The sequence below is a fragment of the Lithobates pipiens genome, unplaced genomic scaffold (assembly GCF_037356315.1).
Source record: "Lithobates pipiens isolate NorthernLeopardFrog02 unplaced genomic scaffold, aLitPip1_a1.2 Scaffold_16, whole genome shotgun sequence".
NCBI lineage: Eukaryota > Metazoa > Chordata > Amphibia > Anura > Ranidae > Lithobates > Lithobates pipiens.
The window spans coordinates 122,530,532-122,550,167 of record NW_027507748.1 but is presented as its reverse complement, the minus strand read 5'-3'; the positions used below and the strand labels follow the sequence as shown (position 1 = coordinate 122,550,167).

The following is a 19,636-nucleotide window of genomic DNA, read 5'->3' as shown; positions in this document are numbered from 1 at the left end:
CACCGCCTGTAAAAGAGCTACAAGAAGGCGCGGTGGCCCGGCAGAAGAACCGAAGAGGGGGACAAGACCCCCGAAGTCGGGAGAAGAGGCCGGCGGCGGGAGGAAGAAAGCCGGACTCCTCCGCTAGTAAAAGAGCTACACACAGATAGCGGAGGAGTCCGGCGAGAAGACCCCCGAAGACGGAAGACCCCCCGGAGCTGTGCAATAAAATATTTTTTCCCTGTGTTGTGTTTTTTTTTGTACTTTATTTCACAGGTGAATGGGTAGGGGTACATTGTACCCCATACTCATTCACATAGGGTGGGGGGCCGGTATCCGGGGGCCCCCTTCTTAAAGGGGGCTCCCGGATTCCGATAAGCCCCCCGCCCGCAGACCCCGACAACCAACGGCCAGGGTTGTCGGGAAGAGGCCCTTGTCCTCATCAACATGGGGACAAGGTGCTTTGGGGTGGGGGGGCCGCGCGGCCCCCCCATGTTGAGGGCACGCGGCCTGGTACGGCTCAGGAGGGGGGGCGCGCTCGCTCGCCCCCCTTTCCTGGCCGGCCGGGTAGCGTGCTCGGACAAGGGTCTGGTGTGGACTTTGGGGGAACCCCCACGCCGATTTTTTTCGGCGTTGGGGTTCCCCTTTAAGCCCATTCCAGGCGGCGGAGCCCGCGATGTCTCCTTCGCGGGCCCCGCCTACCTGTACACGCGCTCGAAATGGGCGGACTTTCCGAGCGGGAACAGTCCGCTCATTTCGAAAGTACAGCGGACAGGCCCACACACGGGCGGACTGTTCGCTCAAACACAGTTTCAGCGGACAGTTTTTCGGAATTTCCGAAAGACTTTGTCCGTCCAACTGTCCGCTGAAACTGTCCGCTGAAGCCCCACACACGAGCGGACTGTCCGCCCAAACACTGTTCAGCGGACAAGGTTGGGCGAACAGTCCGCCCGTGTGTACGCGGCCTTAGAGAGGTAACCTAAACTAACCAATGAGATTTCACTTTTCTGTAGCCAGGTATAATTTGCCTGTCTGGTATGCCTGCTTAATTGGATGGAAACTGAATTAAGTGTTTAGTTTAGGGTAAATCTAAAAGATTGCATAGAAATTATACAATCAGACTGAAATGTGCACGGATTGCTTTATCCAAATTACATATATTCATTTGTACTCTTTTAACTATGGTGTGAGATACACAGCAATCAACCATATCCATATATCCATAATATCCATTATGAATGCCGCTGCCAGACTCATCCACCTTACCAATCGCTCGGTGTCTGCTACCCCTCTCTGTCAATCCCTCCACTGGCTTCCGCTCAGCCAAAGAATTAAATTCAAAATACTAACAATTACATACAAAGCCATCCACAACTCTGCCCCCAGCTACATCACTGGCTTAGTCTCTAAATACCAACCTACTCGTCCTCTTCGTTCCTCTCAAGACCTCCTGCTCTCTAGCTCCCTCATCACCTCCTCCCATACTCGCCTCCAGGACTTTTCCAAAGCCTCCCCAATCCTATGGAATGCCCTACCCCAATCTGTCCGCTTATCTCCTACTTTATTAGCTTTTAGACGATCCCTGAAAACACTTCTCTTCAGAGAAGCCTACCCTACCCCCACCTAACTGTATTTTCATTTTCTCCATCAGCTCATCCCCCCACAGTTAAAACCTTTTGTTTCAACTTGACCCTCCCTTCTAGATTGTAAGCTCTAACGAGCAGGGCCCTCTGATCCCTCCTGTATCGATTTGTATTGTAAGTGTACTGTCTGCCCTCATATTGTAAAGCGCTGCGCAAACTGTTGGCGCTATATAAATCCTGAATAATAATAATAATAATAATAATAATATATGAATGCAAAATCAGCATTAGACATAGAGCAATAGAAGCAGGAGTTTTCAAAATGGCACCGGAAACAGTGAGTGGCATTTGAACATTGTCAAACCAACACTACGAAATGTTTATTGCTCTTCTTCTTTGTACACTTCCTGATGTAGATTGTAATACAGTCAAAGGAAATAATGATGCCGACTTGTGAAACCAAAAAGGAAATGTCTGGAAGTTTATCAGTTAGCCAACATTATGGCATACATTTGCAAGCCATAAATAAAATAGTATGGAAAAATATTGGAGGTAGAGTTGCTTTTCATTTTGTGGAATTATACCAAAGAGGCCCAAACTGGGGTCTATGAATAATATTATAGTTACAACTGTGCTTTAAAAATCCATTATTGATGACCAAGTCCATATTCACAGCAAAAAGAATGATGTCATAGATTTGCCTTTTCCAATCTTACTAGAGTATACCTGATTTATTATATATAAAAAAAACAAACAAGCAAATCAACACCTAAATAAAAAGATGTAGATAAAAAAATGTTTTCAAGCCCTTTGTTTTGTTTTTTGTCTTGCTTATTCGCTTGTTTGGTTTGCTTTTTGTTTCTTGATTTCAAGTCCTTTCTAATCCTCTGTTTTTTATTTTATTTTCAATTTTTAAATAATTTTTTCAACATGGCTTTATTCATTATGTGATCCACCAGTGAGTCCTGATTATACTATGGTTTTATCATTTCATATTAAAGGACATATGATCCATGCAAGGCTGTGTCGCTGAATTTGTACAGGATATTGGCTAGGCAGAAGGAGTTAATTGTTAATACTAGTCAGTTATAGTGGTGTGCTGTTCCATCTGCACTGGCTATTTGAGCCTGCCCTGTGTGGTCAGGTGGTTTGCATTTGCCTATGTATACTGTATATAGCCTTGCGCTCCCCTTGGCTTGACAAAGAAACAAAGGTCTTGAAAAATTTCCGAGACAGCTTGTGTCATCCAGAGGAATCCCCATAGTGTGCTGGACCCAGCGGTGAAACATCATTTGTACTGGACTCATAACTGGAACATCATTTCGGTTGATGTCACTTTAGGTCCGCAATGGCTGGAGAGGTCCACCGGCCTTTCTATTTTGGAATGCAGTGGCATCCTGCATCCTTACCTCTCTACTCAATTTGCCCATTGCCAACCCAGTTCTTTGCCTACCTGGTGACCATAGGTGGTACTGATGGAACCTCTTTTGACTCAGCTATCTGAGACATGCTTGGGCTTTTCGGATGTAAATGACATTTGTAATTTGTTCAATAAAGAAGACTTATCCTGATCATTATCTTTACATTTCTTTGGACTCACTGGTGTACATGTGGACTCGCTCCTTAAGGTTTTTGCACATTCTGGCTGGATTTCATCAAGCTTTTTGTAGACTGCACAGTTTGGGAACCACCCATGCTTCATATCACACATAGGCCATGGGTGGTGTTTAATCAATTGGTATTTACACGTGATACCACCCAGTGGCCATTACGTTTTCTTCTGTACAGTGTGTTTGATCTCTCTCACTTAGCTGAGTGTGCTGAAGATTTTAGGGATTTTGTATTCTCCAAGACCCCTCGTGATCTAGTTCACGTAGGAAGCTTCCTATTATATGGACCATCATTATCAATAAATATTATATCCACGAATAGGAAAAAGGGAGGGGGGGGGGCAGGGGATTTTTTAACGGTACATTAATTAAAGAGACAAAGATTTCTTAAAAAAGAATTCATAGCTTTAATGTTGGAAATATGTTAAAATTATTTTGGAGAAACCAAAATAGCAAAAATATAATATAATATAATAGCAAATACACATTTTATACAAAAAGTTACATGACACAAGATATAGGGGATCCTGAAATTGTTAGTTGCTGAGAATGATCATATATCCTCCCGACATGTTTCGCGTTTTTGCTTCTTCAGGGGAGTATGCAACTAACATGAACATAAACATAAAGAGAGGTTTAAGAGTACAGAAAATACAATAATGCCATACAATTAGATACACATAAATTTCAGAACATTAGGTATGAAATTGGTCTCAATTTGCTCAGTCCAAATGCTTACCCAGATATAATCATTTCTTGCATCGCAACCCACAGGCCAACAGATGGTGAAATAGATGACAAGAATTAGGTGACAGGATCAAATGCTAAAAACAACCCAGCCTCATGCAGGGCATAGATGGAGGTAGACAAGCGCTACAAAGATCAAAAACAAAATCCAGAGATAAATACCAAGTATGACAAGTCCAGCACAGGTATTAAAAAATGTTAGTTTGTAACAAAGTGGGTAAGTAAATATCAATCCCTAAATTATAAAAGGGAATTGGGGCTGAGAAACATGCCTCCATAGTAGGATATGAGATGCTTATTATCAGAGGGATGGAACAATTGATTTTAATTAAGCCTAATTAGTATATTAATTAATATATTAATATATTAGTATACTAATTAGGCTTAATTAAAATCAATTGTTCCATCCCTCTGATAATAAGCATCTCATATCCTACTATGGAGGCATGTTTCTCAGCCCCAATTCCCTTTTATAATTTAGGGATTGATATTTACTTACCCACTTTGTTACAAACTAACATTTTTTAATACCTGTGCTGGACTTGTCATACTTGGTATTTATCTCTGGATTTTGTTTTTGATCTTTGTAGCGCTTGTCTACCTCCATCTATGCCCTGCATGAGGCTGGGTTGTTTTTAGCATTTGATCCTGTCACCTAATTCTTGTCATCTATTTCACCATCTGTTGGCCTGTGGGTTGCGATGCAAGAAATGATTATATCTGGGTAAGCATTTGGACTGAGCAAATTGAGACCAATTTCATACCTAATGTTCTGAAATTTATGTGTATCTAATTGTATGGCATTATTGTATTTTCTGTACTCTTAAACCTCTCTTTATGTTTATGTTCATGTTAGTTGCATACTCCCCTGAAGAAGCAAAAACGCGAAACATGTCGGGAGGATATATGATCATTCTCAGCAACTAACAATTTCAGGATCCCCTATATCTTGTGTCATGTAACTTTTTGTATAAAATGTGTATTTGCTATTATATTATATTATATTTTTGCTATTTTGGTTTCTCCAAAATAATTTTAACATATTTCCAACATTAAAGCTATGAATTCTTTTTTAAGAAATCTTTGTCTCTTTAATTAATGTACGGTTAAAAAATCCCCTGGCCCCCCCCTCCCTTTTTCCTATTCGTGGATATAATATTTATAGAATTATTGGGGGATGAGGTACCTTTAACAGTAATGTGTCTCTGGGATAGTGTGGACCAACTTATTTCCATCATTATCAATATTTTTTTTTAGCGACCATTTATCATTTAAAAATATTTAACATTATTAAGATCACAATCACATGATCCATCACAATTTTTAGTTTAGACTGACGTCTAAAGAGTGCTCTTAACTAGACTAAGCTTCAGCAGCAAGTATCTAAATAATTGTTTAAAAACTTGACCAATAGGTATAATACAGTGCCTTTAAAAAGCATTCATACTCCTTGAAATTTTCCACATTTTTTCATGTAACAACCAAAAACGTAAATGTATTTTATTGGAATTTTATGTGATAGATCAACACAAAGTGGCACATAATTGTGAAGTGGAAGGAAAATTCTAAATGGTGTTCAAATATTTTTACAAATAAATATGTGAAAAGTGTGGCGTGCATTTGTTTTCAGCTCTCTTTACTCTGCTACCCCTAACTAAAATCTAGTGCAACCAATTACTTTGAGAAGTTTCCTAATTAGTAATTAGAGTCCACTTGTGTGTAATTTAATCTCGGTATAAATACAGATATTCTGTGAAGCGCTCAGAGGTTTGTTAGAGAACTTTAGTGAACAAACAGCAACATGAAGGCCAATGAACACACCAGACAGGTCAGGGAGAAATTTGTGGAGAAGTTTAAAGCAGGGTTAGGTTATAAAAAAAATATCCAAAGCTTTGAACATCTCACAAAGCACTGTTTAATCCATCATCTGAAAATGGAAAGAGTACGGCACAACTGCAAACCTACCAAGACATGGCCGTCCACCTAAACTGACAGGCCGGGCAAGGAGAACATTAATCAGAGAAGCAGCCAAGAGGCCCATGGTAACTCTGGAGGTGCTGCAGAGATCCACAGCTCAGGTGGGAGAATCTGTCCACAGGACAACTATTGGTCATGAACTCCAAAAATCTGGCCTTTATGGAAGAGTGGCAAGAAGAAAGCCATTGTTGAAAGAAATCCATAAGAAGTCCCGTTTGCAGTTTGCAAGAAGCCATGTGGGGGGGAAATAGCAAACATGTGGAAGAAATGTGCTCTGGTCAGATGAGACCAAAATTAAACTTTTTGGCCTAAAAGCAAAATGCTATGTGTGGCAGAAAACTAACACTGCACATCACCCTGAACATGCCATCCCCACCATGAAACATGGTGGTGGTAACCTCATGTTGTGGTGATGCTTTTCTTCAGCAGGGACAGGGAAGCTGGTCAGAGTTGATGGGAAGATGGGTGGAGAAAAATACAAGACAATCTTAGAAGAAAACCTGCTATAGGCTTCCAAAGACTTGAGACTGGGTTGGAGGTTCACCTTCCAACAGGACAACAACCAACACACTTACAGCCAGAGCTGCAAATGAATAGTTTAGATCAGGGTTTCTCAACCAGGGTTCCGTGGAACCCTAGGGTATCTCCAATGGTTGCCAGGGGTTCCTTGAGTAATGACCAATTTTTGCCTCTAAGATAAGTTCCCACTGACACGAATGATCTTTTTAGCTATTTTTAGGGGGGAAATTCTTCCCCAAGACCACAGATGCAAGGAACACTCTTCCACTGACCATCACACCAATGTATCATGAGTTGTAGATATAGCCATTTTAACAGGGGTTCCCTGAGACCGAAAGGTTATTTCAAGGGTTTCTCCGTGTTGAAAAGTTTGAGAAAGTCTGGTTTAGATCAAAGCATATTCATGCGTTAGAATGGCCCAGTCAAAGTCCAGACCTAAATCTAATTGGGAATCTGTGGCAAGACTTGAAAATTGCTGTTCACATACACTCTCCATGCAATCTGACAGAGCTTGAGCTATTTTGCAAATAAGAATGGGCAAAAATGTCACTCTCTAGATGTGCAAAGCTGGTAGAGACATCCCCAAAAAAGACTTGCAGCTGTGATTACAGCGAAAGGTGGTTCTACAAAGTATTGACTCAGGGGTGAATACAAATGCACGCCACACTTTTCACATATTTATTTGTAGAAATTTTTTAAAACCATTTATCATTTTCCTTTCACTTCACAATTATGTGCCACTTTGCGTTGGTATATCACATAAAATCCCAATAAAATACATTTACATTTTTGGTTGTAGCATGACAAAATGTGAAGAATTTCAAGGGGTATAAATACTTTTTCAAGGCACTGTATGCCTTGATTGCCGATTTGAGGGACCTGGAATCTAGTAAATCTGAAAGTGCATAATTTGGTGAAGATAATTCCAGTGAAGATATCCCACAAACTAGCTTTAGGTGGAAAATTTGTACAACTACATACTGCCTTCCTAGCTTTTCAGACCTGCAAAGCCAGTCCATGAAGGAGTTAATAATTACTGTTATAAGTAATATTTAATGTAATAATATTTTTGCTTTAAGCAGTCTTTGAACATAACTGTGAAAAGAGGGTGCTTGGCTCATATTTCAGACACCCACTAAAATTTAAAGGTAACTGCAGAAGGTATAAAAGTGTAATGTACACATAAAAAGAAAAAAATGGTCATTCTAGTCTTGTAGTGAAATAGGTGGGATTGTCCTCTAGCCTCCAACACGACATCCAAAATAGTATGGGTACCCATAGACAGGTAACTCCTAAGAAAAGCGAGGATCACTGAGGGACATCAACCACCAAAATATAACCAGTTCAAAAAAAATTTTTTATGATTATATACCAAAAATTCACTATCTGGCATTACTAAGTACAAATTTTATAAATACATCACTCAGACAAATAAAGCCTATTGCGTGAAGGGACAACCTTCAAATACCTATAAAAAGTGTATAACCATGATCAGGAAAATGACTCTCCAGTCATGGTATGCACTGACCTAGGGGTGGGACATATATACACAAAAACAACTTGTGTTAACAAACAACATATCACATAGACAACGTCCGGACGCCAGTAGGATCCGACTATGGCCCCAAATTTGCATAAATGCCAATAAACTATATGATAATTGCACCAAAAATGCTGAAAAAACAGCATACAAGTAATAGTATAGCAATATGGTTTCAATGTCGAATCCCCCCCGGGTAGCTCGAGCCGATAAAGGAAGAAGGTAAAGAATAGAATAAGGACCTGGCCAGGGAAAATTTAAATAAATACTAATCTAGACCGCACACAATCAGTTCAAAAATATCTTATGCAACTGACATAGTCTCCCAATGCCGCCAGAGACTTCCTCAATCTATGTAAATCAACCAGTGATAATAGAAGCCTGTATGCATAAATAAGTCATTGAACAGTGCCACTGTAGAATTGTTTAACCATTCCCAAAACGGAGGTTTATGCTGTAGAATCAGAGGAATACAGTCTCTTTATTCATTACCACGCCATTACTACATGCCTGTCCATGGCATCCGCTTATCCCAGCGGTAACACCGGTAAATTGGCTGTAAATGTAAGGCTATTTGCGTTTTTGTCAACCACTCTGCTCAATCCTGGATGGAGTCTTTGGGTCTCAGGTATTCACTGAAGTGCCTCGTTTGGCACAGCAATCCTATATGCATTACTGCCTCGGTACCGGCTTTAAACATCTCCTGGGCAGGTCCATGCTTCCCGTGATCTATCACCAGCAGCTCACCGCTTCATGGGGGATCCCCTCGGCTGCAATTGCAAGATAACGTCCAGACGGACGTGACGTCAACGCGTTTCACAATATTAGTGTATTACTTCAACCAGTTGAAGCAATACACTAATATTGTGCTTTTTATAGGTATTTGAAGGTTGTCCCTTCACGCAATAGGCTTTATTTGTCTGAGTGATGTATTTGTAGTGGGTTTGTAGTGTCAGGAAAAGTCTGATAATTTGAGGAAACCAGGCCGAGTCTCCTGTACAGTTAGAAAACTGACCATGTTGTACTCTCCTGCTTAGTGTGGTCAGTTTGTAATAGGAAAGCACAGGAACTGAAAAGAACACCAGGGATTTCACACAAAGAAAGCAATACTAGGTCGGTGAAATCACAAGGGGGCAGTGCCACCAAGTGACGTCGCCAATTGGCCCAGCTCTTACCTATAGAAGAACTGTTAGACTGTCAAACGACAACTGTTAAACTGTCAAATGCCAGGCATTCAGCAGTTTGCCTTAGTTGATGGCGGAGCTATTTTTTATTATTTATTTTTTGGGTCTGGCGGTGGCGTCGTTGTCGTGATTGATGATGGATTTACATCAGGGGACACAGTTTTTTCTATTTTTAATAAAGGAATTGTCAAAAACGGCCTCCCGTTTTTATTTATTTTTACACTTTTTGGTGAATTGGTAGGGGTACAATGTACCCCATACTCATTCACATGGGGTGGGCCTGGGATCTGGGGGCCCACTTGTTAAAGGGGGCTCCAGATTCCAATAATCCCCCTGCCCGCAGACTCCCACAACCCCCGACCAAGGTTTTACGGATGAGGCCCTTGTCCCCCATGTTGAGGGCATGTGGCCTGCTATGGTTCAGGAGGGGGAGGGGTGCTCGCTTGTCCCCCCCTTTCCTGACCTGCCAGGTTGCATGCTCAGATAAGGGGTAGTAGGTTTAATCCAGATAAGTAGGTTTTATCCACGGCACAGATGCGCAACTTTACAGGCAGACTAAAGCGACCTCCCACGCACTATATTTAATGGAATTTTTCATTTGTATTGTTGCACTTTAACCACTTTAGTCCCGGACCAATTTTCAGCCTAAGGACCAGAGGTCTTTTTACAATTTCGCACTGCACTGCTTTAACTGGTAATTGCGCGGTCATGCAATGTTGTACCCAAACGAAATTTGCGTCCTTTTCTTCCCACAAATAGAGCTTTCTTTTGATGGTATTTGATTGCCTCTGCGATTTTTATTTTTTGCGATATAAATGGAAAAAGACCGAAAATTTTGAGAAAAAATGATATTTTCTACTTTTTGTTATAATAAAAATCTAATAAACTCAATTTTAGTCATACATTTAGGGCAAAATTTATTCAGCCACATGTCTTTAGTAAAAAAAATTTCAATAAGCGTATATTTATTGGTTTGCGCAAAAGTTATAGCGTCTACAAACTAGAGTACATTTTCTGGAATTTACACAGCTTTTAATTTACGACTGCCTATCTAATTTCTTGAGGTGCTAAAATGGCAGGGCAGTACAAACCCCCCCAAATGACCCCATTTTGGAAAGTAGACACCCCCAAGGAAATTGCTGAGGGGCATGTTGAGCCCATTGAATATTTTTTTTTTGTCCCAAGTGATTGAATAATGACACAAAAAAAAAAAAAGTTTACAAAAAGTTGTCACTAAATGATATATTGCTCACACATTCCATAGTTATATGTGGAATTGCACCCCAAAATAGATTCTGCTGCTTCTCCTGAGTACGGGGATACCACATATGTGGGACTTTTTGGGAGTCTAGCCACGTACGGGACCCCGAAAACCAAGCACTGCCTTCCGGATTTAAATATAAACCGCTACCAAAAAAACTGTTAGTGATCGCAGGGATCAGGCCTGACTCTGCGAACGCTGCAGTTATGTGTTTAGTGTTTTGTAAGTGACAGTGATCGATCGATACTGCACTTGGGTGGGCTGGGCGGAGGGGCAAAACGCAGGTGCTAGCAGGTATCCGGGATGATCCTGCTAACAATGCGTTTTTTTGGAACCCTAAACTGCTGGGGACGCTAGTATAGATCTGATCAGATCAGATATTGATCTGTTCAGATTCTATACCACTACGGGAGGTTTATGCTTTGTGCGTGGGTGTCAGCGGTACTGGCACTAACCTAGCGCTGCCTGGGGCGACGCAGACCCTGACCCTAAAACCTAATTGATATCACCCGCCGGTTGATCTGGGGGTTAAACCTTTATTGGGTAATAAATGGTGGGTGCCTTGATGCTATAAAAAGCAAACTAACCAGAGTCACCCGTAACACTTATACGGTGATCACTGGTGAAAGGGTTAACTAGGGGCAATCAGGGGGTTCACATTTTTATTAGGTAGTATATGGGGGTCCCTGGCGCTATATAAAAACCTGACGGGGAACCTAAATAACTAACTGGCTAGCCAGCGTCACCAGTGACACTTATACTGTGATCGCTGGTGAAAGGGTTAACTAGGGGCAATCAGGGGGTTAAAACCATTATTGGGTAGTATATTGGGGTACCTAGCGCTATAAAAACCTGGCGGTGAACCTAAAAAAATAACGAGCTACCTAGCAGCACTAGTGAATGAATGAATGAATGAAATACTTATATAGCGCACAATGCGAACTGAATCGCCTCTAGGCGCTGTGGCGAGCTTTGATCATCTGCTAAAAGAGGAAGGTCTTGAGTTTTTTCCTAAAAGCCAGGTGATTTTCTTCCAGGCGGATGTTGATTGGTAGAGCATTCCATAGCAGAGGCCCTTGGACAGCGAATCTCCGATCACCCTTGGATTTATACCGGGCTTTGGGCACGAGGAGGAGGTTTTTGTTGGCTGATCGAAGACTGCGGTTTGGTGTGTAATGATTTATTTTCTCCATTAGGTATTGCGGAGCTTCTCTATGCACGCATTTGTGGGTGAGGCAAAGGGTCTTGAACATGATCCGATTTTTTACGGTTAGCCAATGTAAGCTCCTCAGTGAAGGAGAAATGGATTCCCAGGGTTTTTTCCCTGTTATCAGCCTTGCCGCCGTGTTTTGGATCAGTTGTAATCGCGCAAGTTGATATTGTGGTAATCCTATGTAAAGCGAGTTTGCGTAGTCCAGTCCTGAATTAATGATTGTTCCAACTACCACTGCTTTGTCATTCTTTGGGATAAAAGGGATGAGTCTGCGAAGCATGCGCAGTAGATGGTGAGATCGACTGACTACAGATCCTATTTGCGCATCCATTGACATTTGTGCGTCTAAAATAACCCCGAGACTCTTCGCTTTGGTCTTTGGGGAGATAGTCTGCCCAAAGACGGTTGGTGGAGACCAGGAGGTTTTGGTTGCAGGCTTATGATTTGGGTGTAAGATAAGAAGCTCTGTCTTTGATTGGTTCAGCTGGAGGGAGTTGGTGGTCATCCAGTCCTCTATTGATTTGAGGCAGTTTTCAAGTTGTTGTTGGTGATCTTTTTTTCCATTGATCCGGAAATAAAGTTGTGTGTCGTCAGCGTAAAAGTGGAAGCAGAGATCTGAGCATCTGATGGTTTGAAGGAGTGGGCGAATGTAAATGTTGAAGAGAACGGGTGACAATGGAGAGCCTTGAGGGACTCCGCAGGTGACTGCCCGAGTTTCGGAGAGGAATTTTCCTAGTTTCACTGTCTGTGACCGATTTCCTAGGAAGGACGCGAACCAATGGAGATCTATGTCTTGGACTCCGGCTACTTCTGTGAGGCGGACGAGTAGAGTATTGTGATCTACTGTATCAAACGCTGCACTTAGGTCTAGCAGTACGAGGAGACACGGCTCTCCGTCATCTGCTGCTTCGAGGGCGTCATCCCAAATCTTGAGGAGGGCTGTTTCTGTTCCATGACCCGGGCGGAAGCCTGATTGCAGCGGGTCCAGGAGTTTGTGAGTATCCAGGTGAAGTTGTAGCTGATTTACTACAGCTTTCTCCATGATCTTAGAAATGGTGTTGAGGCTTGTAATCGGCCTACGGTTGTTTGGATCCTGAGGGTCCAGGTTTGGTTTCTTGAGTAGAGGTTTGACAATGCCTTGTTTGAGGATGCTGGGAACAATCCCTACGTGGAATGATCGGTTTATGAGGTGGGTTATGGTTGGAGCCACGATGTCGGAGCATTCTTTCAGTAGTTTTGTGGGGATGATGTCAATAGGTGAGGTACTGTCACGCAGTTTATTAATGATGTTTTTTGCGGTGTCTACGGTAATTGGGGATAGTGAAAATTTTGGCGGTTGTGGTATGTTGGTGCGGACATCCTCTTTATGTTTTTGCTGGCTGAGGTTGGATGTTTTCTTCTGACAAATTGTTTCCCTGATGGTTTTGACTTTATCGATGAAAAAATCAGACAGTTTGTCACAGTAATCCTGGGATTCGCTTTCTGGGGGTTCTAGGCACACCGGATTCATTGATTGATTAACCAGTTTAAACAGTTCCCGTGGTTGGTTTGCGGCCGTTGAGATTGTATATGAGAAGTGGTCCTTTTTGGCTTTGAAGATTGCTTTCCGATAATTCTCTGTCAGACCTTTGTAGTTAAATAGGTTTTCCTCTGTGGGATTTCTTCTCCATGTTCTTTCCGCTCTTCTGCGTTCTTGCTTTAGTACGGAGAGGGAGCTATTAAACCATCCAGCATTTTTCTTCCTGATGAGAGCCCTGCGTTTTGGTGCTACCGAGTCTGCTGATTGCAGTAATGCCTTGTTCAGGGAGTTGAGTGTTTCCTCCGTAGAGTGGTTTAAGGTTATTGTAGATATTTTTTTGGACAGAGTGGTTTTGAAGGCTTCGGAGTACAGTTTTTTATGCGATCTGGTCCAGTGCGTTGTTACAGGTTTCCGTTTTGCGTTGGTGATGTTGGTAGCGATTTTGAATTTGATGGCGTGGTGATCCGTCCATGGCAGAGTTATGTTGTTGAGTATGTTGACGTCGATGTTCTGTTTGAAAATGAGGTCCAAGGTGTGTCCTGACCCATGCGTGGGAGTCTTTATCAGTTGCTGTAGACCCAGTTCTTCTAGTTGATTGATGCAGGCAGTCGCGATGGGGTCTTTAGGCTCGTTTGCCCAAAGGTTGAAATCTTCGAGTGCCAGGAAATTTTTGAATTTTAGGGTGTGCATTGCAAAGGATTCCGTGAGGGGTGAAAGAAGATTGGACTTTGGTCCCGGTGGTCTGTAGCACAGTAGAATATGAGTGGTGTCATGGGGTGTTGGTTGAAAATGTAGCGTCAGGGTTTCCATAAAAGACACTGGGTTCTGAGCTGATGGTTTAGTGAGATCAAGGTGACCTTTAAAGATCACTGCTAGGCCTCCTCCTTTTTTCCCTATCCGGTGTTCGGTTATGATCCTGTAGTTTTCCGGCACCAATTCGGTGAGGATGGTGTTGCAGTCAGAGGTTAACCAGCTTTCGGTGATGAAGAGGCAGTCTACATTGTTCTCGATGATGAAGTCGTGTACTTCCAGTCTATGTTTGACTGCAGACCTGGCGTTAATCAAGGCGCAATCTAATTGTAGTGGTCGAGTAGATGTCTTCCTGTGGTTGGGAGCTGGTTGTCGTCCGGTTTTTAATAGTTGTTCTCTTTGAAGTATTTTTTGTATGGAAGATGGCAATGTGGTGTTGCTGTTCCTTAGTCTGTGCAGAACTTCAGCTGAGTATTTGAAGTAGCACATGGTTTGTGGATGCTGTTGATGGTACTATGAGCCTAAGATGATGATCCTGATCAGGGTATTAATCCTGAGGTGGGGCTAGGTATCAGACTTGCCGCCCTGCTTGAGGCTATTAGCGCGCAAGTTGATCAGGGGATGCCTATATGGATGCGGAAGGAGTTGTTGTATTCGGTTGCTGGCTGTATTCGGTTGCTGGCTGTTCCACTAGTGACACTAATGCAGCGATCACTAATGCAGCGATCAGAAAAATGATCGCTTAGTGACACTGGCAAAAGGGGGTGAAAGGGTTAACTAAGGGCAATCAGGGGGTTAAAACCATTATTGGGTAGTATATTGGGGTACCTAGCACTATAAAAACCTGCCTGTGAGTGCCTATGTGTTAGTGTAGTGTTGGTGCACACTTACTTTCACTTCTCCTCGTAGTCCGGTCAAAAAGACCGCCCCGAGGAGAATGACATCACTTCCTCCCTGCCTGTGTTTACTATACACAGTGGGAGGAAGCTTCTCATTCACCAGGAGCGATCGAGAGGGGATGGCCAGAAACCAACGACCATCCCCTCATCCCGGATCGCTCCTGAAGCTAAACGGACCGCCGCATCCAGCGGGAGGGGGTCCGATCAGACCCCCCACCCGCTGGAAGGCAAGCACGTATATGTACGTGCTTGTGCCTGTACATGCCATTGTGATGACGTACATTGGCATGCGGCGGACCTTAAGTGGTTAAGCATCATTAAAATCACTGCTCTTGTGAAAAAGTTTTTTTTTTAAAAAAGGTTTTGCATTGATACATGTCCCCTGAGCAGTACCTGGGCCCCCATACCCTTTTATGGCTAATAACTTGCATATAAACATTCAAAATGGAGACTTTTCATTTTTCAAGTTCCCAGCACAACTAGAAAACAGACTTTGCTGTGCTCTCATGCTTAGTGTGGTCAGTTTGTAATAGGAAAACAGAGGAACTTACAGGAACACCAGAGATTTCACACAAAGTAAGCACTACAAAAAGAAAAGGATGCTTTTTTTTATACAAGTACATGTACAGCAGTCACATATCAGGAATATGAAATGTTGGTTTTACATACCCTTTAAAGGCTTTCGCAAGCGGATATAGGTCTATAAAACATTTTAGAGGTGTGCGTAGTTTATCTGGCATTTTCTAGTCTCCCTTTAGAACACCTTATTGTAAAGTATGTACTGGAAAGGTTTTTGGTATTAGAGCCTCACAAGGATCCTAGACTAATAACAGTTAAAAACATTTTAAGGAATTATGCACTGTATCAATAAGAACCATTATGGTTTATTTAAGCCTGGGAGCTATGGCGGTTGCCTGCAGCTCCTAAGCAGCAAAATCATTTGTCAAGAATTTAGAATCTCAAAGCATAAAGCTCAAAGGCCATTACAGCTTCGGGTATGTTATACAAAGAACCTGAAGAGGACAGCATTAAATTATGCTTACAGCCTCTGAGTCAGCAATAAAGTTACAATCTGGCTGATGAATTTACAAAACTTGCATAACTCGGAAGACTCTCCTCTGGATAAGGCCAAGGAGGTGATGGAGTTAAGGAAGACTCCAAGGAGCACATGAATTCAAGCAGAGGACATCAGTCCAAGCTGTTGGTGTCAGGTGCATGAGCTGGGACACTGCAGGACAACCAGCACTGGTAATGGATTGTGAAATGTAGAGAATTAAACCAGGGGGACTGCTCCCCTTGGTTTGTGAAAAGTTTCACGGCTTGATAGAGAAAATGTAACTGATAACACCAGGTAAAAACTGTGGGTTCACACAGGGGAGGACTGACAACTCATGGGGCCCCCGGGCAATAGGAGATTATGGGGCCCCCAGGCAATCAGAGATTATGGAGCCACACAGTATACAAAAACACACACACACACAGTATACAATCACACAGTATACACATAGATGTGCACATAGTATACACAGACATGTTTCTATTGGCTGAGAAGGTACTGGAGAGGATTTTTACATACTGTCCCTGGTTTTACTGAGGCTGGCAACCCTGATGGGGCCCCCTAGTGGCCCGGGGCCCTCGGGCAGTGCCCAAGTGGCTGAATGGTCAGTCCGCCCCTGGGTTCAAATGATCTTAGGTGATACCGGTTTATTAGCTGCTAGTTAGGCGATGTATGACTATGTGGTACTGTATGCAAACTTAGTCTGTTGAATCTGATATGTACACATGATTTGTACCTTTTGTTTGATTGTACTGTCGAGATGTCATGAAATGGTCCACCCGTTGGTGGCGCTGTTGATCTCTTGGATTGCAGTACCAGTGTTCACCAGCGGGTGTCTTCTAACACCCAGGGCCTGTAATAAGAGGACATACCTCCTGGTGGCACTATTGGATCCCTGGACTGTAGTACCAGCGCTCACCAACGGGTGTACTCCGGCAGTGTGGAGCAGACAGCACCTGCAGCGATCAGCTGTTACGTGAGGGTAATCAGTAGTCTTATAAAGACCCAGCAAGCCCTAACATGCTTGTCTCAGTATCACACTCTCTCCTTTGGACCTGAACCTTTGGACCTGAACCTTTGGACCTGAACCTTTGGACCTGAACCTTTGGACCTGAACCTTTGGACCTGAACCTTTGGACCTGAACCTTTGGACCTGAACCTTTGGACCTGAACCTTTGGACCTGAACCTTTGGACCTGAACCTGGACTTTGTATTTACCTGACCTGTCCCTTCCTGATTCTTAGCCCATCCTGGACCCGTCCCTCCTGTCTCCTGCTACCTTGATCCCTGCTCTGCAGCCCATCCATCCGTCCTTACACTTCTACTGTTTCCCCGGTGTTTGACCTCGGCCTGGCTTCCGTTGACGTCACTGGTAGTTTCCATTTATTATATATATATTACTTGTTCTGGTTGGTAGTGCACTGTTTGTTTTCATTTTCCTTTTTATTTATAATAAACACGTTATTACTTCATTCACATGCGTTTGGGTTCCTTCTGTGCAGTCCACACAGTCTGGTCTAATCACTCCCTGACAGTATACTGAGACCATTCCTGACCAGACGTGGCTGCATTGAGGAACCATCCTAACCTGTTAGTCTGCCAATATGGATTTCAATGAAATCATGTATTATTCTCTGCTGGCAGAAGAGAATGGTGAATATTGTCGCCAGCTTCTAAAGAGGTGGTCTAGTGACCGGCTGATGGAGACCGTCCGATCAGCCCATTCCCTGGTGGATCAGGGCTACATGTCATTTGGGGATGTTCAGCCCTTAATCCAATTATGTGCAGAGCTAGTACTGACATGTAATTCCAAAGTAAGTGGTGATTTTTCTCCCCCCTTCAATTTGAGCCAAGTTGTATCTTTGGTATGGTTGTTAGAGGATGACCCAGCCTATTTCATGGAATGTTATTCCCCTTGTCCTCAGCAGGTGTTGTCTGATTGCATCCATTCAGTGCAATCTCTGGTTAGTCAGGCTGTGTGTGAATCAGTGTTTGTTCAACCTGTGCTACAGGCATGGTCAGATCTCCTGCATTTAGCTAAACCACAACCTTCCAGCCCTGTCGTTAACCACCTGCCTTCCCAAGTATCTATCTCCTCATTGCCTATGGCAACCTCAGCTACAGCCCAGTCTACTCCACTTCCTACCAAATACTACTATCCTGTCACCAAGTGTAGCACCTATCCTGCCTGCAACCCACCTGCCTCTTCTCCTCCACCTGTAACAGTCCCACAAACCCCTCCTCCTGCTACTGTTCCTTGGTCTTCCTTTTGCCCAGATACTTTGTTTTTTCACAGCCCTGCACCTACATACAAAGCTGCAGCGGCTAAGTCAAAAAAGAAACGAAAATTCTTTCCGACCCACACAATCATGCCAGTAACCCAACCCGCCTCCGCACTAACCAACCCGGTCCAGCCTGCATGCATGCCAGTTGTATCCGGTGGCCCACCTAAGCCTGTTGTAACAGCTTGCCAGCCTGTTGTTCCAGCTTGCCAGCCTGATGTCCCAGGTTACCAGCCTGATGTCCCAGGTTACCAGCCTGATGTCCCAGGTTACCAGCCTGATGTCCCAGGTTACCAGCCTGATGTCCCAGCTTGCCAGCCTGATGTCCCAGCTTGCCAGCCTGTTGTTCCAGCTTGCCAGCCTGTTCCAGCTTGCCAGCCTGATGTCCCAGCTTGCCAGCCTGATGTCCTAGCTTGCCAGCCTGTTGTCCCAGCTTGCCAGCCTGTTGTCCCAGCTTGCCAGCCTGTTGTCCCAGCTTGCCAGCCTGATGTCCCAGCCTGCCAGCCTGAAGTTCCAGCCTGCCAGCCTGAAGTTCCAGCCTGCCAGCCTGAAGTTCCAGCCTGCCAGCCTGAAGTTCCAGCCTGCCAGCCTGAAGTTCCAGCCTGCCAGCCTGAAGTTCCAGCCTGCCAGCCTGAAGTTCCAGCCTGCCAGCCAGAAGTTTCCCAGCCAGAAGTTTCCCAGCCAGAAGTTTCCCAGCCAGAAGTTTCCCAGCCAGAAGTTTCCCAGCCAGAAGTTTCCCAGCCAGAAGTTTCCCAGCCAGAAGTTTCCCAGCCTGAAGTTTCCCAGCCTGAAGTTTCCCAGCCTGAAGTTTCCCAGCCTGAAGTTTCCCAGCCTGAAGTTTCCCAGCCTGAAGTTTCCCAGCCTGAAGTTTCCCAGCCTGAAGTTTCCCAGCCTGAAGTTTCCCAGCCTGAAGTTTCCCAGCCTGAAGTTTCCCAGCCGGCGGAGTCGGGGCCCGCTACCCAGCCGGCGGAGTCGGGGCCCGCTACCCAGCCGGCGGAGTCGGGGCCCGCTACCCAGCCGGCGGAGTCGGGGCCCGCTACCCAGCCGGCGGAGTCGGGGCCCGCTACCCAGCCGGCGGAGTCGGGGCCCGCTACCCAGTCTTCTGAATCGGGGCCCGCTACCCAGTCTTCTGAATCGGGGCCCGCTACCCAGTCTTCTGAATCAGTGTCCATTAATTGGCCTGTTAAGCTTGTGCCCGTTATTTGGCTTGCCGGACCAGTGCCTGGTGTCCAGCTCACTGAGCCGGGGCCCGTCACCCAGCCTGCTGGGCCGGGGCCCATTACTCAGCTTGCTGAGCCAGTGCCTGTAATCCAGCTTGCCCTTGCAGTACTTGCTGTTCGGCCTAAGGACCCAGAGATCGCTGCCCAGCTCAAAGACCCAGAGCCTTTGCCCGCTGTCTGCCCTGATGTGCCCTGTACCCAGCTTGACGTGCCCTCATCCATGGTGTGGTTTGAGGTCATTAACTGTGGACAATTACACCTAGCTGGAGCGTCCAGAGGCCGCTCCTTTGAGGGGG

At 44.2% G+C, this 19,636-nt stretch overlaps 1 protein-coding gene across 3 annotated transcripts in view; it reads right to left on the bottom strand.

The window, feature by feature from the left end:
* SEZ6 (seizure related 6 homolog) overlaps nt 1-19,636 on the bottom strand; it is a 916,788-nt gene that overhangs the window by 18,117 nt on the left and 879,035 nt on the right. The window lies entirely within an intron of this gene.